This window comes from Petromyzon marinus, chromosome 17 (genome assembly GCF_048934315.1).
Source record: "Petromyzon marinus isolate PM22_M1 ecotype Great Lakes invasive population chromosome 17, UKy_Petmar_22M1.pri1.0, whole genome shotgun sequence".
Lineage (NCBI taxonomy): Eukaryota > Metazoa > Chordata > Hyperoartia > Petromyzontiformes > Petromyzontidae > Petromyzon > Petromyzon marinus.
In genome coordinates, this window is record NC_133683.1 from 11046082 (window position 1) to 11065756 (window position 19675).

The 19675-nt window shown below is 40.3% G+C and overlaps 17 non-coding genes across 17 annotated transcripts; all 17 read right to left on the minus strand.

Annotated features, from left to right (window-relative positions):
* Positions 1–335: 335 nt before the first annotated feature.
* Positions 336–526, minus strand: LOC142924855 (U2 spliceosomal RNA). The gene has a single exon (XR_012941957.1). It is a non-coding gene; the product is annotated as a U2 spliceosomal RNA (small nuclear RNA).
* A 942-nt stretch (positions 527–1468) lies between these two features.
* On the minus strand, positions 1469–1659 carry LOC142924966 (U2 spliceosomal RNA). The gene has a single exon (XR_012942068.1). It is a non-coding gene; the product is annotated as a U2 spliceosomal RNA (small nuclear RNA).
* Positions 1660–2617: 958 nt separating this feature from the next.
* On the minus strand, positions 2618–2808 carry LOC142924856 (U2 spliceosomal RNA). Its single transcript, XR_012941958.1, has one exon. It is a non-coding gene; the product is annotated as a U2 spliceosomal RNA (small nuclear RNA).
* A 957-nt stretch (positions 2809–3765) lies between these two features.
* LOC142925014 (U2 spliceosomal RNA) lies at positions 3766–3956 on the minus strand. The gene has a single exon (XR_012942116.1). It is a non-coding gene; the product is annotated as a U2 spliceosomal RNA (small nuclear RNA).
* Positions 3957–4913: 957 nt separating this feature from the next.
* Positions 4914–5104, minus strand: LOC142924857 (U2 spliceosomal RNA). The gene has a single exon (XR_012941959.1). It is a non-coding gene; the product is annotated as a U2 spliceosomal RNA (small nuclear RNA).
* Positions 5105–6061: 957 nt separating this feature from the next.
* Positions 6062–6252, minus strand: LOC142924858 (U2 spliceosomal RNA). Its single transcript, XR_012941960.1, has one exon. It is a non-coding gene; the product is annotated as a U2 spliceosomal RNA (small nuclear RNA).
* Positions 6253–7209: 957 nt separating this feature from the next.
* Positions 7210–7400, minus strand: LOC142924975 (U2 spliceosomal RNA). The gene has a single exon (XR_012942077.1). It is a non-coding gene; the product is annotated as a U2 spliceosomal RNA (small nuclear RNA).
* Positions 7401–8357: 957 nt separating this feature from the next.
* LOC142925015 (U2 spliceosomal RNA) lies at positions 8358–8548 on the minus strand. The gene has a single exon (XR_012942117.1). It is a non-coding gene; the product is annotated as a U2 spliceosomal RNA (small nuclear RNA).
* A 957-nt stretch (positions 8549–9505) lies between these two features.
* LOC142924859 (U2 spliceosomal RNA) lies at positions 9506–9696 on the minus strand. Its single transcript, XR_012941961.1, has one exon. It is a non-coding gene; the product is annotated as a U2 spliceosomal RNA (small nuclear RNA).
* Positions 9697–10653: 957 nt separating this feature from the next.
* LOC142924860 (U2 spliceosomal RNA) lies at positions 10654–10844 on the minus strand. Its single transcript, XR_012941962.1, has one exon. It is a non-coding gene; the product is annotated as a U2 spliceosomal RNA (small nuclear RNA).
* Positions 10845–11801: 957 nt separating this feature from the next.
* Positions 11802–11992, minus strand: LOC142924995 (U2 spliceosomal RNA). Its single transcript, XR_012942097.1, has one exon. It is a non-coding gene; the product is annotated as a U2 spliceosomal RNA (small nuclear RNA).
* Positions 11993–12949: 957 nt separating this feature from the next.
* LOC142924976 (U2 spliceosomal RNA) lies at positions 12950–13140 on the minus strand. Its single transcript, XR_012942078.1, has one exon. It is a non-coding gene; the product is annotated as a U2 spliceosomal RNA (small nuclear RNA).
* A 958-nt stretch (positions 13141–14098) lies between these two features.
* Positions 14099–14289, minus strand: LOC142924861 (U2 spliceosomal RNA). The gene has a single exon (XR_012941963.1). It is a non-coding gene; the product is annotated as a U2 spliceosomal RNA (small nuclear RNA).
* Positions 14290–15245: 956 nt separating this feature from the next.
* On the minus strand, positions 15246–15436 carry LOC142924862 (U2 spliceosomal RNA). The gene has a single exon (XR_012941964.1). It is a non-coding gene; the product is annotated as a U2 spliceosomal RNA (small nuclear RNA).
* A 965-nt stretch (positions 15437–16401) lies between these two features.
* On the minus strand, positions 16402–16592 carry LOC142924863 (U2 spliceosomal RNA). Its single transcript, XR_012941965.1, has one exon. It is a non-coding gene; the product is annotated as a U2 spliceosomal RNA (small nuclear RNA).
* A 957-nt stretch (positions 16593–17549) lies between these two features.
* Positions 17550–17740, minus strand: LOC142924864 (U2 spliceosomal RNA). The gene has a single exon (XR_012941966.1). It is a non-coding gene; the product is annotated as a U2 spliceosomal RNA (small nuclear RNA).
* Positions 17741–18823: 1083 nt separating this feature from the next.
* LOC142924865 (U2 spliceosomal RNA) lies at positions 18824–19014 on the minus strand. Its single transcript, XR_012941967.1, has one exon. It is a non-coding gene; the product is annotated as a U2 spliceosomal RNA (small nuclear RNA).
* Between the last annotated feature and the right edge of the window lie 661 nt (positions 19015–19675).

Below are 19675 nucleotides of genomic sequence, written 5' to 3' on the forward strand. Positions count from 1 at the left end.
AATTACGGAATAATGCGCAATACTGCATTATGCAGACGTAACAAACAGAGCAGTACAGGATAAAACAAACTGTTTGTATATAAGTGCATGTGCATATGACATATTACTTCCTGACCCACCCCTACTGGATATCTCTGAAAAATGTTTGATAGATTTTTAATTTCTGAAATTTGACTGCTCTCCTGGTCAGAAATGAGAAGATGGAGGCGACTGGTGAGCAGGAGAGAACGCAACCCAATTACGGACAACCAGCGGCAATGGGGTTTGCAAATGCACCAGAGCTACCAAAACCCAACACACTCTACTTTTGTTTTCATGATGTCCCTCCCCCAGCAGGGAGGTGCACCATTCCCGGAGAAACTGCAATACCGGGTTGATGCGCGGAGTGGACGGAGCAAGCCCCTATTCCATCTCCCTGTCCCAAAAATCAATTTAATATAAGGTACCACAATGTGGTACGTATCAGATATTAAACTGATAAGAACAGATACTACACTTGATCTTAGCCAAAAGGCCGAGAAGCGATAACACCAACATGCCAGGGGGTGGCGATTACATACGCCGAGACTCTCTCTACACCATGGGGCCTCCACCCGTTACTTCGCACGATAAATATTGACTTAAAGCTATCGTGCCTGCAGGAATTCATATTCTTTGGGTGTTTCGGTAAAGTCACGTAGTTAGTTTCAAAGAAAATAAAAAAATAACTAAAAACTACTTTACGTGACTTTACCAAAGAATATGCGCACAATAAGGTATCACGACCATTCCGCATATACCATGGTGTTAAGAGATACGGAATATTAACAAAAAAATTCCATACGATGCCACCACATATGGTGTGTTTTGTCCGTTTTGTAACACTTGGATACGGCCATTTATATTTGAAACAGGGACAAAATCTCAAACCGAGTATGTTTCGGCCAACAAACACGGAAGTTCTTAGGTGCAAGTGTAATTGATTCCGATAATTTGAATATGAAAATGCAAAATAAATGATAAAAATTCTTCGACCAATACATACGAATGAAAAAAACTATCGAAAAAATCTCGTTCGTTAATAACACTGCCAATTAAAGAAAGTATAGTAAAATTTCAGGCAATGGCCTTTCGACATAGCACATGAAGCAGGATAGACTAAGATAGGCAAATTACGGAATAATGCGCAATACTGCATTATGCAGACGTAACAAACAGAGCAGTACAGGATAAAACAAACTGTTTGTATATAAGTGCATGTGCATATGACATATTACTTCCTGACCCACCCCTACTGGATATCTCTGAAAATGTTTGATAGATTTTTAATTTCTGAAATTTGACTGCTCTCCTGGTCAGAAATGAGAAGATGGAGGCGACTGGTGAGCAGGAGAGAACGCAACCCAATTACGGACAACCAGCGGCAATGGGGTTTGCTACCAAAACCCAACACACTCTACTTTTGTTTGATGATGTCCCTCCCCCAGCAGGGAGGTGCACCATTCCCGGAGAAACTGCAATACCGGGTTAATGCGCGGAGTGGACGGAGCAAGCCCCTATTCCATCTCCCTGTCCCAAAAATCAATTTAATATACGGTACCACAATGTGGTACGTATCAGATATTAAACTGATAAGAACAGATACTACACTTGATCTTAGCCAAAAGGCCGAGAAGCGATAACACCAACCTGCCAGGGGGTGGCGATTACATACGCCGAGACTCTATCTACACCATGGGGCCTCCACCCGTTACTTCGCACGATAAATATTGACTTAAAGCTATCGTGCCTGCAGGAATTCATATTCTTTGGGTGTTTCGGTAAAGTCACGTAGTTGGTTTCAAAGAAAATAAAAAAAATAACTAAAAACTACTTTACGTGACTTTACCAAAGAATATGCGCACAATAAGTTATCACGACCATTCCGCATATACCATGGTGTTAAGAGATACGGAATATTAACAAAAAAATTCCATACGATGCCACCACATATGGTGTGTTTTGTCCGTTTTGTAACACTTGGATACGGCCATTTATATTTGAAACAGGGACAAAATCTCAAACCGAGTATGTTTCGACCAACAAACACGGAAGTTCTTAGGTGCAAGTGTAATTGATTCCGATAATTTGAATATGAAAATGCAAAATAAATGATAAAAATTCTTCGACCAATACATACGAATGAAAAAAACTATCGAAAAAATCTCGTTCGTTAATAACACTGCCAATTAAAGAAAGTATAGTAAAATTTCAGGCAATGGCCTTTCGACATAGCACATGAAGCAGGATAGACTAAGATAGGCAAATTACGGAATAATGCGCAATACTGCATTATGCAGACGTAACAAACAGAGCAGTACAGGATAAAACAAACTGTTTGCCTATAAGTGCATGTGCATATGACATATTACTTCCTGACCCACCCCTACTCGATATCTCTGAAAAATGTTTGATAGATTTTAAATTTCTGAAATATGACTGCTCTCCTGGTCAGAAATGAGAAGATGGAGGCAACTGGTGAGCAGGAGAGAACGCAACCCAATTACGGACAACCAGCGGCAATGGGGTTTGCAAATGCACCAGAGCTACCAAAACCCAACACACTCTACTTTTGTTTGATGATGTCCCTCCCCCAGCAGGGAGGTGCACCATTCCCGGAGAAACTGCAATACCGGGTTGATGCGCGGAGTGGACGGAGCAAGCCCCTATTCCATCTCCCTGTCCCAAAAATCAATTTAATATAAGGTACCACAATGTGGTACGTATCAGATATTAAACTGATAAGAACAGATACTACACTTGATCTTAGCCAAAAGGCCGAGAAGCGATAACACCAACCTGCCAGGGGGTGGCGATTACATACGCCGAGACTCTATCTACACCATGGGGCCTCCACCCGTTACTTCGCACGATAAATATTGACTTAAAGCTATCGTGCCTGCAGGAATTCATATTCTTTGGGTGTTTCGGTAAAGTCACGTAGTTGGTTTCAAAGAAAATAAAAAAAATAACTAAAAACTACTTTACGTGACTTTACCAAAGAATATGCGCACAATAAGTTATCACGACCATTCCGCATATACCATGGTGTTAAGAGATACGGAATATTAACAAAAAAATTCCATACGATGCCACCACATATGGTGTGTTTTGTCCGTTTTGTAACACTTGGATACGGCCATTTATATTTGAAACAGGGACAAAATCTCAAACCGAGTATGTTTCGGCCAACAAACACGGAAGTTCTTAGGTGCAAGTGTAATTGATTCCGATAATTTGAATATGAAAATGCAAAATAAATGATAAAAATTCTTCGACCAATACATACGAATTAAAAAAACTATCGAAAAAATCTCGTTCGTTAATAACACTGCCAATTAAAGAAAGTATAGTAAAATTTCAGGCAATGGCCTTTCGACATAGCACATGAAGCAGGATAGACTAAGATAGGCAAATTACGGAATAATGCGCAATACTGCATTATGCAGACGTAACAAACAGAGCAGTACAGGATAAAACAAACTGTTTGTATATAAGTGCATGTGCATATGACATATTACTTCCTGACCCACCCCTACTCGATATCTCTGAAAAATGTTTGATAGATTTTAAATTTCTGAAATATGACTGCTCTCCTGGTCAGAAATGAGAAGATGGAGGCAACTGGTGAGCAGGAGAGAACGCACCCAATTACGGACAACCAGCGGCAATGGGGTTTGCAAATGCACCAGAGCTACCAAAACCCAACACACTCTACTTTTGTTTGATGATGTCCCTCCCCCAGCAGGGAGGTGCTCCATTCCCGGAGAAAATGCAATACCGGGTTGATGCGCGGAGTGGACGGAGCAAGCCCCGATTCCATCTCCCTGTCCCAAAAATCAATTTAATATAAGGTACCACAATATAATACGTATCAGATATTAAACTGATAAGAACAGATACTACACTTGATCTTAGCCAAAAGGCCGAGAAGCGATAACACCAACCTGCCAGGGGGTGGCGATTACATACGCCGAGACTCTATCTACACCATGGGGCCTCCACCCGTTACTTCGCACGATAAATATTGACTTAAAGCTATCGTGCCTGCAGGAATTCATATTCTTTGGGTGTTTCGGTAAAGTCACGTAGTTAGTTTCAAAGAAAATAAAAAAATAACTAAAAACTACTTTACGTGACTTTACCAAAGAATATGCGCACAATAAGTTATCACGACCATTCGGCATATACCATGGTGTTAAGAGATACGGAATATTAACAAAAAAATTCCATACGATGCCACCACATATGGTGTGTTTTGTCCGTTTTGTAACACTTGGATACGGCCATTTATATTTGAAACAGGGACAAAATCTCAAACCGAGTATGTTTCGGCCAACAAACACGGAAGTTCTTAGGTGCAAGTGTAATTGATTCCGATAATTTGAATATGAAAATGCAAAATAAATGATAAAAATTCTTCGACCAATACATACGAATGAAAAAAACTATCGAAAAAATCTCGTTCGTTAATAACACTGCCAATTAAAGAAAGTATAGTAAAATTTCAGCCAATGGCCTTTCGACATAGCACATGAAGCAGGATAGACTAAGATAGGCAAATTACGGAATAATGCGCAATACTGCATTATGCAGACGTAACAAACAGAGCAGTACAGGATAAAACAAACTGTTTGTATATAAGTGCATGTGCATATGACATATTACTTCCTGACCCACCCCTACTGGATATCTCTGAAAAATGTTTGATAGATTTTTAATTTCTGAAATTTGACTGCTCTCCTGGTCAGAAATGAGAAGATGGAGGCGACTGGTGAGCAGGAGAGAACGCAACCCAATTACGGACAACCAGCGGCAATGGGGTTTGCAAATGCACCAGAGCTACCAAAACCCAACACACTCTACTTTTGTTTGATGATGTCCCTCCCCCAGCAGGGAGGTGCACCATTCCCGGAGAAACTGCAATACCGGGTTGATGCGCGGAGTGGACGGAGCAAGCCCCTATTCCATCTCCCTGTCCCAAAAATCAATTTAATATAAGGTACCACAATGTGGTACGTATCAGATATTAAACTGATAAGAACAGATACTACACTTGATCTTAGCCAAAAGGCCGAGAAGCGATAACACCAACCTGCCAGGGGGTGGCGATTACATACGCCGAGACCCTATCTACACCATGGGGCCTCCACCCGTTACTTCGCACGATAAATATTGACTTAAAGCTATCGTGCCTGCAGGAATTCATATTCTTTGGGTGTTTCGGTAAAGTCACGTAGTTGGTTTCAAAGAAAATAAAAAAATAACTAAAAACTACTTTACGTGACTTTACCAAAGAATATGCGCACAATAAGTTATCACGACCATTCGGCATATACCATGGTGTTAAGAGATACGGAATATTAACAAAAAAATTCCATACGATGCCACCACATATGGTGTGTTTTGTCCGTTTTGTAACACTTGGATACGGCCATTTATATTTGAAACAGGGACAAAATCTCAAACCGAGTATGTTTCGGCCAACAAACACGGAAGTTCTTAGGTGCAAGTGTAATTGATTCCGATAATTTGAATATGAAAATGCAAAATAAATGATAAAAATTCTTCGACCAATACATACGAATGAAAAAAACTATCGAAAAAATCTCGTTCGTTAATAACACTGCCAATTAAAGAAAGTATAGTAAAATTTCAGCCAATGGCCTTTCGACATAGCACATGAAGCAGGATAGACTAAGATAGGCAAATTACGGAATAATGCGCAATACTGCATTATGCAGACGTAACAAACAGAGCAGTACAGGATAAAACAAACTGTTTGTATATAAGTGCATGTGCATATGACATATTACTTCCTGACCCACCCCTACTGGATATCTCTGAAAAATGTTTGATAGATTTTTAATTTCTGAAATTTGACTGCTCTCCTGGTCAGAAATGAGAAGATGGAGGCGACTGGTGAGCAGGAGAGAACGCAACCCAATTACAGACAACCAGCGGCAATGGGGTTTGCAAATGCACCAGAGCTACCAAAACCCAACACACTCTACTTTTGTTTGATGATGTCCCTCCCCCAGCAGGGAGGTGCACCATTCCCGGAGAAACTGCAATACCGGGTTGATGCGCGGAGTGGACGGAGCAAGCCCCTATTCCATCTCCCTGTCCCAAAAATCAATTTAATATAAGGTACCACAATGTGGTACGTATCAGATATTAAACTGATAAGAACAGATACTACACTTGATCTTAGCCAAAAGGCCGAGAAGCGATAACACCAACCTGCCAGGGGGTGGCGATTACATACGCCGAGACCCTATCTACACCATGGGGCCTCCACCCGTTACTTCGCACGATAAATATTGACTTAAAGCTATCGTGCCTGCAGGAATTCATATTCTTTGGGTGTTTCGGTAAAGTCACGTAGTTGGTTTCAAAGAAAATAAAAAAATAACTAAAAACTACTTTACGTGACTTTACCAAAGAATATGCGCACAATAAGTTATCACGACCATTCCGCATATACCATGGTGTTAAGAGATACGGAATATTAACAAAAAAATTCCATACGATGCCACCACATATGGTGTGTTTTGTCCGTTTTGTAACACTTGGATACGGCCATTTATATTTGAAACAGGGACAAAATCTCAAACCGAGTATGTTTCGGCCAACAAACACGGAAGTTCTTAGGTGCAAGTGTAATTGATTCCGATAATTTGAATATGAAAATGCAAAATAAATGATAAAAATTCTTCGACCAATACATACGAATGAAAAAAACTATCGAAAAAATCTCGTTCGTTAATAACACTGCCAATTAAAGAAAGTATAGTAAAATTTCAGGCAATGGCCTTTCGACATAGCACATGAAGCAGGATAGACTAAGATAGGCAAATTACGGAATAATGCGCAATACTGCATTATGCAGACGTAACAAACAGAGCAGTACAGGATAAAACAAACTGTTTGTATATAAGTGCATGTGCATATGACATATTACTTCCTGACCCACCCCTACTGGATATCTCTGAAAAATGTTTGATAGATTTTTAATTTCTGAAATTTGACTGCTCTCCTGGTCAGAAATGAGAAGATGGAGGCGACTGGTGAGCAGGAGAGAACGCAACCCAATTACGGACAACCAGCGGCAATGGGGTTTGCAAATGCACCAGAGCTACCAAAACCCAACACACTCTACTTTTGTTTGATGATGTCCCTCCCCCAGCAGGGAGGTGCTCCATTCCCGGAGAAACTGCAATACCGGGTTGATGCGCGGAGTGGACGGAGCAAGCCCCTATTCCATCTCCCTGTCCCAAAAATCAATTTAATATAAGGTACCACAATGTGGTACGTATCAGATATTAAACTGATAAGAACAGATACTACACTTGATCTTAGCCAAAAGGCCGAGAAGCGATAACACCAACCTGCCAGGGGGTGGCGATTACATACGCCGAGACTCTATCTACACCATGGGGCCTCCACCCGTTACTTCGCACGATAAATATTGACTTAAAGCTATCGTGCCTGCAGGAATTCATATTCTTTGGGTGTTTCGGTAAAGTCACGTAGTTGGTTTCAAAGAAAATAAAAAAAATAACTAAAAACTACTTTACGTGACTTTACCAAAGAATATGCGCACAATAAGTTATCACGACCATTCTGCATATACCATGGTGTTAAGAGATACGGAATATTAACAAAAAAATTCCATACGATGCCACCACATATGGTGTGTTTTGTCCGTTTTGTAACACTTGGATACGGCCATTTATATTTGAAACAGGGACAAAATCTCAAACCGAGTATGTTTCGGCCAACAAACACGGAAGTTCTTAGGTGCAAGTGTAATTGATTCCGATAATTTGAATATGAAAATGCAAAATAAATGATAAAAATTCTTCGACCAATACATACGAATTAAAAAAACTATCGAAAAAATCTCGTTCGTTAATAACACTGCCAATTAAAGAAAGTATAGTAAAATTTCAGGCAATGGCCTTTCGACATAGCACATGAAGCAGGATAGACTAAGATAGGCAAATTACGGAATAATGCGCAATACTGCATTATGCAGACGTAACAAACAGAGCAGTACAGGATAAAACAAACTGTTTGTATATAAGTGCATGTGCATATGACATATTACTTCCTGACCCACCCCTACTCGATATCTCTGAAAAATGTTTGATAGATTTTAAATTTCTGAAATATGACTGCTCTCCTGGTCAGAAATGAGAAGATGGAGGCAACTGGTGAGCAGGAGAGAACGCACCCAATTACGGACAACCAGCGGCAATGGGGTTTGCAAATGCACCAGAGCTACCAAAACCCAACACACTCTACTTTTGTTTGATGATGTCCCTCCCCCAGCAGGGAGGTGCTCCATTCCCGGAGAAAATGCAATACCGGGTTGATGCGCGGAGTGGACGGAGCAAGCCCCGATTCCATCTCCCTGTCCCAAAAATCAATTTAATATAAGGTACCACAATATAATACGTATCAGATATTAAACTGATAAGAACAGATACTACACTTGATCTTAGCCAAAAGGCCGAGAAGCGATAACACCAACCTGCCAGGGGGTGGCGATTACATACGCCGAGACTCTATCTACACCATGGGGCCTCCACCCGTTACTTCGCACGATAAATATTGACTTAAAGCTATCGTGCCTGCAGGAATTCATATTCTTTGGGTGTTTCGGTAAAGTCACGTAGTTAGTTTCAAAGAAAATAAAAAAATAACTAAAAACTACTTTACGTGACTTTACCAAAGAATATGCGCACAATAAGTTATCACGACCATTCGGCATATACCATGGTGTTAAGAGATACGGAATATTAACAAAAAAATTCCATACGATGCCACCACATATGGTGTGTTTTGTCCGTTTTGTAACACTTGGATACGGCCATTTATATTTGAAACAGGGACAAAATCTCAAACCGAGTATGTTTCGGCCAACAAACACGGAAGTTCTTAGGTGCAAGTGTAATTGATTCCGATAATTTGAATATGAAAATGCAAAATAAATGATAAAAATTCTTCGACCAATACATACGAATGAAAAAAACTATCGAAAAAATCTCGTTCGTTAATAACACTGCCAATTAAAGAAAGTATAGTAAAATTTCAGCCAATGGCCTTTCGACATAGCACATGAAGCAGGATAGACTAAGATAGGCAAATTACGGAATAATGCGCAATACTGCATTATGCAGACGTAACAAACAGAGCAGTACAGGATAAAACAAACTGTTTGTATATAAGTGCATGTGCATATGACATATTACTTCCTGACCCACCCCTACTGGATATCTCTGAAAAATGTTTGATAGATTTTTAATTTCTGAAATTTGACTGCTCTCCTGGTCAGAAATGAGAAGATGGAGGCGACTGGTGAGCAGGAGAGAACGCAACCCAATTACGGACAACCAGCGGCAATGGGGTTTGCAAATGCACCAGAGCTACCAAAACCCAACACACTCTACTTTTGTTTGATGATGTCCCTCCCCCAGCAGGGAGGTGCACCATTCCCGGAGAAACTGCAATACCGGGTTGATGCGCGGAGTGGACGGAGCAAGCCCCTATTCCATCTCCCTGTCCCAAAAATCAATTTAATATAAGGTACCACAATGTGGTACGTATCAGATATTAAACTGATAAGAACAGATACTACACTTGATCTTAGCCAAAAGGCCGAGAAGCGATAACACCAACCTGCCAGGGGGTGGCGATTACATACGCCGAGACCCTATCTACACCATGGGGCCTCCACCCGTTACTTCGCACGATAAATATTGACTTAAAGCTATCGTGCCTGCAGGAATTCATATTCTTTGGGTGTTTCGGTAAAGTCACGTAGTTGGTTTCAAAGAAAATAAAAAAATAACTAAAAACTACTTTACGTGACTTTACCAAAGAATATGCGCACAATAAGTTATCACGACCATTCGGCATATACCATGGTGTTAAGAGATACGGAATATTAACAAAAAAATTCCATACGATGCCACCACATATGGTGTGTTTTGTCCGTTTTGTAACACTTGGATACGGCCATTTATATTTGAAACAGGGACAAAATCTCAAACCGAGTATGTTTCGGCCAACAAACACGGAAGTTCTTAGGTGCAAGTGTAATTGATTCCGATAATTTGAATATGAAAATGCAAAATAAATGATAAAAATTCTTCGACCAATACATACGAATGAAAAAAACTATCGAAAAAATCTCGTTCGTTAATAACACTGCCAATTAAAGAAAGTATAGTAAAATTTCAGCCAATGGCCTTTCGACATAGCACATGAAGCAGGATAGACTAAGATAGGCAAATTACGGAATAATGCGCAATACTGCATTATGCAGACGTAACAAACAGAGCAGTACAGGATAAAACAAACTGTTTGTATATAAGTGCATGTGCATATGACATATTACTTCCTGACCCACCCCTACTGGATATCTCTGAAAAATGTTTGATAGATTTTTAATTTCTGAAATTTGACTGCTCTCCTGGTCAGAAATGAGAAGATGGAGGCGACTGGTGAGCAGGAGAGAACGCAACCCAATTACGGACAACCAGCGGCAATGGGGTTTGCAAATGCACCAGAGCTACCAAAACCCAACACACTCTACTTTTGTTTGATGATGTCCCTCCCCCAGCAGGGAGGTGCACCATTCCCGGAGAAACTGCAATACCGGGTTGATGCGCGGAGTGGACGGAGCAAGCCCCTATTCCATCTCCCTGTCCCAAAAATCAATTTAATATAAGGTACCACAATGTGGTACGTATCAGATATTAAACTGATAAGAACAGATACTACACTTGATCTTAGCCAAAAGGCCGAGAAGCGATAACACCAACCTGCCAGGGGGTGGCGATTACATACGCCGAGACCCTATCTACACCATGGGGCCTCCACCCGTTACTTCGCACGATAAATATTGACTTAAAGCTATCGTGCCTGCAGGAATTCATATTCTTTGGGTGTTTCGGTAAAGTCACGTAGTTGGTTTCAAAGAAAATAAAAAAATAACTAAAAACTACTTTACGTGACTTTACCAAAGAATATGCGCACAATAAGTTATCACGACCATTCGGCATATACCATGGTGTTAAGAGATACGGAATATTAACAAAAAAATTCCATACGATGCCACCACATATGGTGTGTTTTGTCCGTTTTGTAACACTTGGATACGGCCATTTATATTTGAAACAGGGACAAAATCTCAAACCGAGTATGTTTCGGCCAACAAACACGGAAGTTCTTAGGTGCAAGTGTAATTGATTCCGATAATTTGAATATGAAAATGCAAAATAAATGATAAAAATTCTTCGACCAATACATACGAATGAAAAAAACTATCGAAAAAATCTCGTTCGTTAATAACACTGCCAATTAAAGAAAGTATAGTAAAATTTCAGCCAATGGCCTTTCGACATAGCACATGAAGCAGGATAGACTAAGATAGGCAAATTACGGAATAATGCGCAATACTGCATTATGCAGACGTAACAAACAGAGCAGTACAGGATAAAACAAACTGTTTGTATATAAGTGCATGTGCATATGACATATTACTTCCTGACCCACCCCTACTGGATATCTCTGAAAAATGTTTGATAGATTTTTAATTTCTGAAATTTGACTGCTCTCCTGGTCAGAAATGAGAAGATGGAGGCGACTGGTGAGCAGGAGAGAACGCAACCCAATTACAGACAACCAGCGGCAATGGGGTTTGCAAATGCACCAGAGCTACCAAAACCCAACACACTCTACTTTTGTTTGATGATGTCCCTCCCCCAGCAGGGAGGTGCACCATTCCCGGAGAAACTGCAATACCGGGTTGATGCGCGGAGTGGACGGAGCAAGCCCCTATTCCATCTCCCTGTCCCAAAAATCAATTTAATATAAGGTACCACAATGTGGTACGTATCAGATATTAAACAGATAAGAACAGATACTACACTTGATCTTAGCCAAAAGGCCGAGAAGCGATAACACCAACCTGCCAGGGGGTGGCGATTACATACGCCGAGACCCTATCTACACCATGGGGCCTCCACCCGTTACTTCGCACGATAAATATTGACTTAAAGCTATCGTGCCTGCAGGAATTCATATTCTTTGGGTGTTTCGGTAAAGTCACGTAGTTGGTTTCAAAGAAAATAAAAAAATAACTAAAAACTACTTTACGTGACTTTACCAAAGAATATGCGCACAATAAGTTATCACGACCATTCCGCATATACCATGGTGTTAAGAGATACGGAATATTAACAAAAAAATTCCATACGATGCCACCACATATGGTGTGTTTTGTCCGTTTTGTAACACTTGGATACGGCCATTTATATTTGAAACAGGGACAAAATCTCAAACCGAGTATGTTTCGGCCAACAAACACGGAAGTTCTTAGGTGCAAGTGTAATTGATTCCGATAATTTGAATATGAAAATGCAAAATAAATGATAAAAATTCTTCGACCAATACATACGAATGAAAAAAACTATCGAAAAAATCTCGTTCGTTAATAACACTGCCAATTAAAGAAAGTATAGTAAAATTTCAGGCAATGGCCTTTCGACATAGCACATGAAGCAGGATAGACTAAGATAGGCAAATTACGGAATAATGCGCAATACTGCATTATGCAGACGTAACAAACAGAGCAGTACAGGATAAAACAAACTGTTTGTATATAAGTGCATGTGCATATGACATATTACTTCCTGACCCACCCCTACTGGATATCTCTGAAAAATGTTTGATAGATTTTTAATTTCTGAAATTTGACTGCTCTCCTGGTCAGAAATGAGAAGATGGAGGCGACTGGTGAGCAGGAGAGAACGCAACCCAATTACGGACAACCAGCGGCAATGGGGTTTGCAAATGCACCAGAGCTACCAAAACCCAACACACTCTACTTTTGTTTGATGATGTCCCTCCCCCAGCAGGGAGGTGCTCCATTCCCGGAGAAACTGCAATACCGGGTTGATGCGCGGAGTGGACGGAGCAAGCCCCTATTCCATCTCCCTGTCCCAAAAATCAATTTAATATAAGGTACCACAATGTGGTACGTATCAGATATTAAACTGATAAGAACAGATACTACACTTGATCTTAGCCAAAAGGCCGAGAAGCGATAACACCAACCTGCCAGGGGGTGGCGATTACATACGCCGAGACTCTATCTACACCATGGGGCCTCCACCCGTTACTTCGCACGATAAATATTGACTTAAAGCTATCGTGCCTGCAGGAATTCATATTCTTTGGGTGTTTCGGTAAAGTCACGTAGTTAGTTTCAAAGAAAATAAAAAAAATAACTAAAAACTACTTTACGTGACTTTACCAAAGAATATGCGCACAATAAGTTATCACGACCATTCGGCATATACCATGGTGTTAAGAGATACGGAATATTAACAAAAAAATTCCATACGATGCCACCACATATGGTGTGTTTTGTCCGTTTTGTAACACTTGGATACGGCCATTTATATTTGAAACAGGGACAAAATCTCAAACCGAGTATGTTTCGGCCAACAAACACGGAAGTTCTTAGGTGCAAGTGTAATTGATTCCGATAATTTGAATATGAAAATGCAAAATAAATGATAAAAATTCTTCGACCAATACATACGAATGAAAAAAACTATCGAAAAAATCTCGTTCGTTAATAACACTGCCAATTAAAGAAAGTATAGTAAAATTTCAGCCAATGGCCTTTCGACATAGCACATGAAGCAGGATAGACTAAGATAGGCAAATTACGGAATAATGCGCAATACTGCATTATGCAGACGTAACAAACAGAGCAGTACAGGATAAAACAAACTGTTTGTATATAAGTGCATGTGCATATGACATATTACTTCCTGACCCACCCCTACTGGATATCTCTGAAAAATGTTTGATAGATTTTTAATTTCTGAAATTTGACTGCTCTCCTGGTCAGAAATGAGAAGATGGAGGCGACTGGTGAGCAGGAGAGAACGCAACCCAATTACGGACAACCAGCGGCAATGGGGTTTGCAAATGCACCAGAGCTACCAAAACCCAACACACTCTACTTTTGTTTGATGATGTCCCTCCCCCAGCAGGGAGGTGCACCATTCCCGGAGAAACTGCAATACCGGGTTGATGCGCGGAGTGGACGGAGCAAGCCCCTATTCCATCTCCCTGTCCCAAAAATCAATTTAATATAAGGTACCACAATGTGGTACGTATCAGATATTAAACTGATAAGAACAGATACTACACTTGATCTTAGCCAAAAGGCCGAGAAGCGATAACACCAACCTGCCAGGGGGTGGCGATTACATACGCCGAGACCCTATCTACACCATGGGGCCTCCACCCGTTACTTCGCACGATAAATATTGACTTAAAGCTATCGTGCCTGCAGGAATTCATATTCTTTGGGTGTTTCGGTAAAGTCACGTAGTTGGTTTCAAAGAAAATAAAAAAATAACTAAAAACTACTTTACGTGACTTTACCAAAGAATATGCGCACAATAAGTTATCACGACCATTCCGCATATACCATGGTGTTAAGAGATACGGAATATTAACAAAAAAATTCCATACGATGCCACCACATATGGTGTGTTTTGTCCGTTTTGTAACACTTGGATACGGCCATTTATATTTGAAACAGGGATAAAATCTCAAACCGAGTATGTTTCGGCCAACAAACACGGAAGTTCTTAGGTGCAAGTGTAATTGATTCCGATAATTTGAATATGAAAATGCAAAATAAATGATAAAAATTCTTCGACCAATACATACGAATGAAAAAAACTATCGAAAAAATCTCGTTCGTTAATAACACTGCCAATTAAAGAAAGTAAAGTAAAATTTCAGGCCATGGCCTTTCGACATAGCACATGAAGCAGGATAGACTAAGATAGGTAAATTACGGAATAATGCGCAATACTGCATTATGCAGACGTAACAAACAGAGCAGTACAGGATAAAGCAAACTGTTTGTATATAAGTGCATGTGCATATGACATATTACTTCCTGACCCACCCCTACTGGATATCTCTGAAAAATGTTTGATAGATTTTAAATTTCTGAAATTTGACTGCTCTCCTGGTCAGAAATGAGAAGATGGAGGCAACTGGTGAGCAGGAGAGAACGCACCCAATTACGGACAACCAGCGGCAATGGGGTTTGCAAATGCACCAGAGCTACCAAAACCCAACACACTCTACTTTTGTTTGATGATGTCCCTCCCCCAGCAGGGAGGTGCACCATTCCCGGAGAAACTGCAATACCGGGTTGATGCGCGGAGTGGACGGAGCAAGCCCCTATTCCATCTCCCTGTCCCAAAAATCAATTTAATATAAGGTACCACAATGTGGTACGTATCAGATATTAAACTGATAAGAACAGATACTACACTTGATCTTAGCCAAAAGGCCGAGAAGCGATAACACCAACCTGCCAGGGGGTGGCGATTACATACGCCGAGATTCTATCTACACCATGGGGCCTCCACCCGTTACTTCGCACGATAAATATTGACTTAAAGCTATCGTGACTGCAGGAATTCATATTGTTTGGGTCTTTCGGTAAAATCACGTAGATAGTTTCAAAGAAAAGAAAATAACTAAAAACTACTTGACGTGACTTTACCAAGGAATATGCGCACAATAAGTTATCACGACCATTCTGCATGTGCCAAGGTGTTAAGAGAAACGGAATATTAACAAAAAAATTGCATACGATGCCACCACATATGGTGTGTTTTGTCCGTTTTGTAAAACTTGGATCAGTCACGCACACGGCCATTTATATTTGAAACAGGGACAAAATCTCAAACCGAGTATGTTTCGGCCAACAAACACGGAAGTTCTTCGGTGCAAGTGTAATTGATGCAGATAATTTGAATATGAAAATGCAAAATAAATGATAAAAATTCTTCGACCAATACATACGAATGAAAAAAACCATCGAAAAAATCTCGTTCGTTAATAACACTGCCAATTAAAGAAAGTATAGTAAAAGTTCAGGCAATGGCCTTTCGACATAGCACATGAAGCAGGATAGACTAAGATAGGCAAATTACGGAATAATGCGCAATACTGCATTATGCAGACGTAACAAACAGAGCAGTACAGGATAAAACAAACTGTTTGTATATAAGTGCATGTGCATATGACATATTACTTCCTGACCCACCCCTACTGGATATCTCTGAAAAATGTTTGATAGATTTTTAATTTCTGAAATTTGACTGCTCTCCTGGTCAGAAATGAGAAGATGGAGGCGACTGGTGAGCAGGAGAGAACGCAACCCAATTACGGACAACCAGCGGCAATGGGGTTTGCAAATGCACCAGAGCTACCAAAACCCAACACACTCTACTTTTGTTTGATGATGTCCCTCCCCCAGCAGGGAGGTGCACCATTCCCGGAGAAACTGCAATACCGGGTTGATGCGCGGAGTGGACGGAGCAAGCCCCTATTCCATCTCCCTGTCCCAAAAATCAATTTAATATAAGGTACCACAATGTGGTACGTATCAGATATTAAACTGATAAGAACAGATACTACACTTGATCTTAGCCAAAAGGCCGAGAAGCGATAACACCAACCTGCCAGGGGGTGGCGATTACATACGCCGAGACTCTATCTACACCATGGGGCCTCCACCCGTTACTTCGCACGATAAATATTGACTTAAAGCTATCGTGCCTGCAGGAATTCATATTCTTTGGGTGTTTCGGTAAAGTCACGTAGTTGGTTTCAAAGAAAATAAAAAAAATATCTAAAAACTACTTTACGTGACTTTACCAAAGAATATGCGCACAATAAGTTATCACGACCATTCCGCATATACCATGGTGTTAAGAGATACGGAATATTAACAAAAAAATTCCATACGATGCCACCACATATGGTGTGTTTTGTCCGTTTTGTAACACTTGGATACGGCCATTTATATTTTAAACAGGGACAAAATCTCAAACCGAGTATGTTTCGGCCAACAAACACGGAAGTTCTTAGGTGCAAGTATAATTGATTCCGATAATTTGAATATGAAAATGCAAAATAAATGATAAAAATTCTTCGACCAATACATACGAATGAAAAAAACTATCGAAAAAATCTCGTTCGTTAATAACACTGCCAATTAAAGAAAGTATAGTAAAAGTTCAGGCAATGGCCTTTCGACATAGCACATGAAGCAGGATAGACTAAGATAGGCAAATTACGGAATAATGCGCAATACTGCATTATGCAGACGTAACAAACAGAGCAGTACAGGATAAAACAAACTGTTTGTATATTAGTGTATGTGCATATGACATATTACTTCCTGACCCACCCCTACTGGATATCTCTGAAAAATGTTTGATAGATTTTAAATTTCTGAAATTTGACTGCTCTCCTGGTCAGAAATGAGAAGATGGAGGCAACTGGTGAGCAGGAGAGAACGCACCCATTTACGGACAACCAGCGGCAATGGGGTTTGCAAATGCACCAGAGCTACCAAAACCCACCACACTCTACTTTTGTTTGATGATGTCCCTCCCCCAGCAGGGAGGTGCACCATTCCCGGAGAAACTGCAATACCGGGTTGATGCGCGGAGTGGACGGAGCAAGCCCCTATTCCATCTCCCTGTCCCAAAAATCAATTTAATATAAGGTACCACAATGTGGTACGTATCAGATATTAAACTGATAAGAACAGATACTACACTTGATCTTAGCCAAAAGGCCGAGAAGCGATAACACCAACCTGCCAGGGGGTGGCGATTACATACGCCGAGACTCTATCTACACCATGGGGCCTCCACCCGTTACTTCGCACGATAAATATTGACTTAAAGCTATCGTGCCTGCAGGAATTCATATTCTTTGGGTGTTTCGGTAAAGTCACGTTGTTAGTTTCAAAGAAAATAAAAAAATAACTAAAAACTACTTCACGTGACTTTACCAAAGAATATGCGCACAATAAGTTATCACGACCATTCCGCATTAAGAGATACGGAATATTAACAAAAAAATTCCATACGATGCCACCACATATGGTGTGTTTTGTCCGTTTTGTAAATCTTGGATCAGTCACGCACACGGCCATTTATATTTGAAACAGGGACAAAATCTCAAACCGAGTATGTTTCGGCCAACAAACACGGAAGTTCTTAGGTGCAAGTGTAATTGATGCAGATAATTTGAATATGAAAATGCAAAATAAATGATACAAATTCTTCGACCAATACATACGAATGAAAAAAACTATCGAAAAAAATCTCGTTCGTTAATAACACTACCAATTAAAGAAAGTATAGTAAAAATTCAGGCAATGGCCTTTCGACATAGCACATGAAGCAGGCTAGACTAAGATAGGTAAATTACGGAATAATGCGCAATACTGCATTATGAAGACGTAACAAACAGAGCAGTACAGGATAAAACAAACTGTTTGTATATAAGTGCATGTGCATATGACATATTACTTCCTGACCCACCCCTACTGGATATCTCTGAAAAATGTTTGATAGATTTTAAATTTCTGAAATTTGACTGCTCTCCTGGTCAGAAATGAGAAGATGGAGGCAACTGGTGAGCAGGAGAAAACGCAACCCAATTACGGACAATCAGCGGCAATGCACCAGAGCTATCTCTGAAAATGTTTGATAGATTTTTAATTTCTGAAATTTGACTGCTCTCCTGGTCAGAAATGAGAAGATGGAGGCAACTGGTGAGCAGGAGAGAACGCAACCCAATTACGGACAATCAGCGGCAATGCACCAGAGCTACCAAAACCCAACACACTCTACTTTTGTTTGATGATGTCCCTCCCCCAGCAGGGAGGTGCACCATTCCCGGAGAAACTGCAATACCGGGTTGATGCGCGGAGTGGACGGAGCAAGCCCCTATTCCATCTCCCTGTCCCAAAAATCAATTTAATATAAGGTACCACAATGTGGTACGTATCAGATATTAAACTGATAAGAACAGATACTACACTTGATCTTAGCCAAAAGGCCGAGAAGCGATAACACCAACCTGCCAGGGGGTGGCGATTACATACGCCGAGATTCTATCTGCACCATGGGGCCTCCACCCGTTACTTCGCACGATAAATATTGACTTAAAGCTATCGTGCCTGCAGGAATTCATATTCTTTGGGTGTTTCGGTAAAGTCACGTAGTTAGTTTCAAAGAAAATATGAAAATAACTAAAAACTACTTTACGTGACTTTACCAAAGAATATGCGCACAATAAGTTATCACAACCATTCCGCATGTACCATGGTGTTAAGAGATACGGAATATTAACAAAAAAATTCCATACGATGCCACTACATATGGTGTGTTTTGTCCGTTTTGTAACACTTGGATACGGCCATTTATATTTGAAACAGGGACAAAATCTCAAACCGAGTATGTTTCGGCCAACAAACACGGAAGTTCTTAGGTGCAAGTGTAATTGATTCCGATAATTTGAATATGAAAATGCAAAATAAATGATAAAAATTCTTCGACCAATACATACGAATGAAAAAAACTATCGAAAAAATCTCGTTCGTTAATAACACTGCCAATTAAAGAAAGTAAAGTAAAATTTCAGGCCATGGCCTTTCGACATAGCACATGAAGCAGGATAGACTAAGATAGGTAAATTACGGAATAATGCGCAATACTGCATTATGCAGACG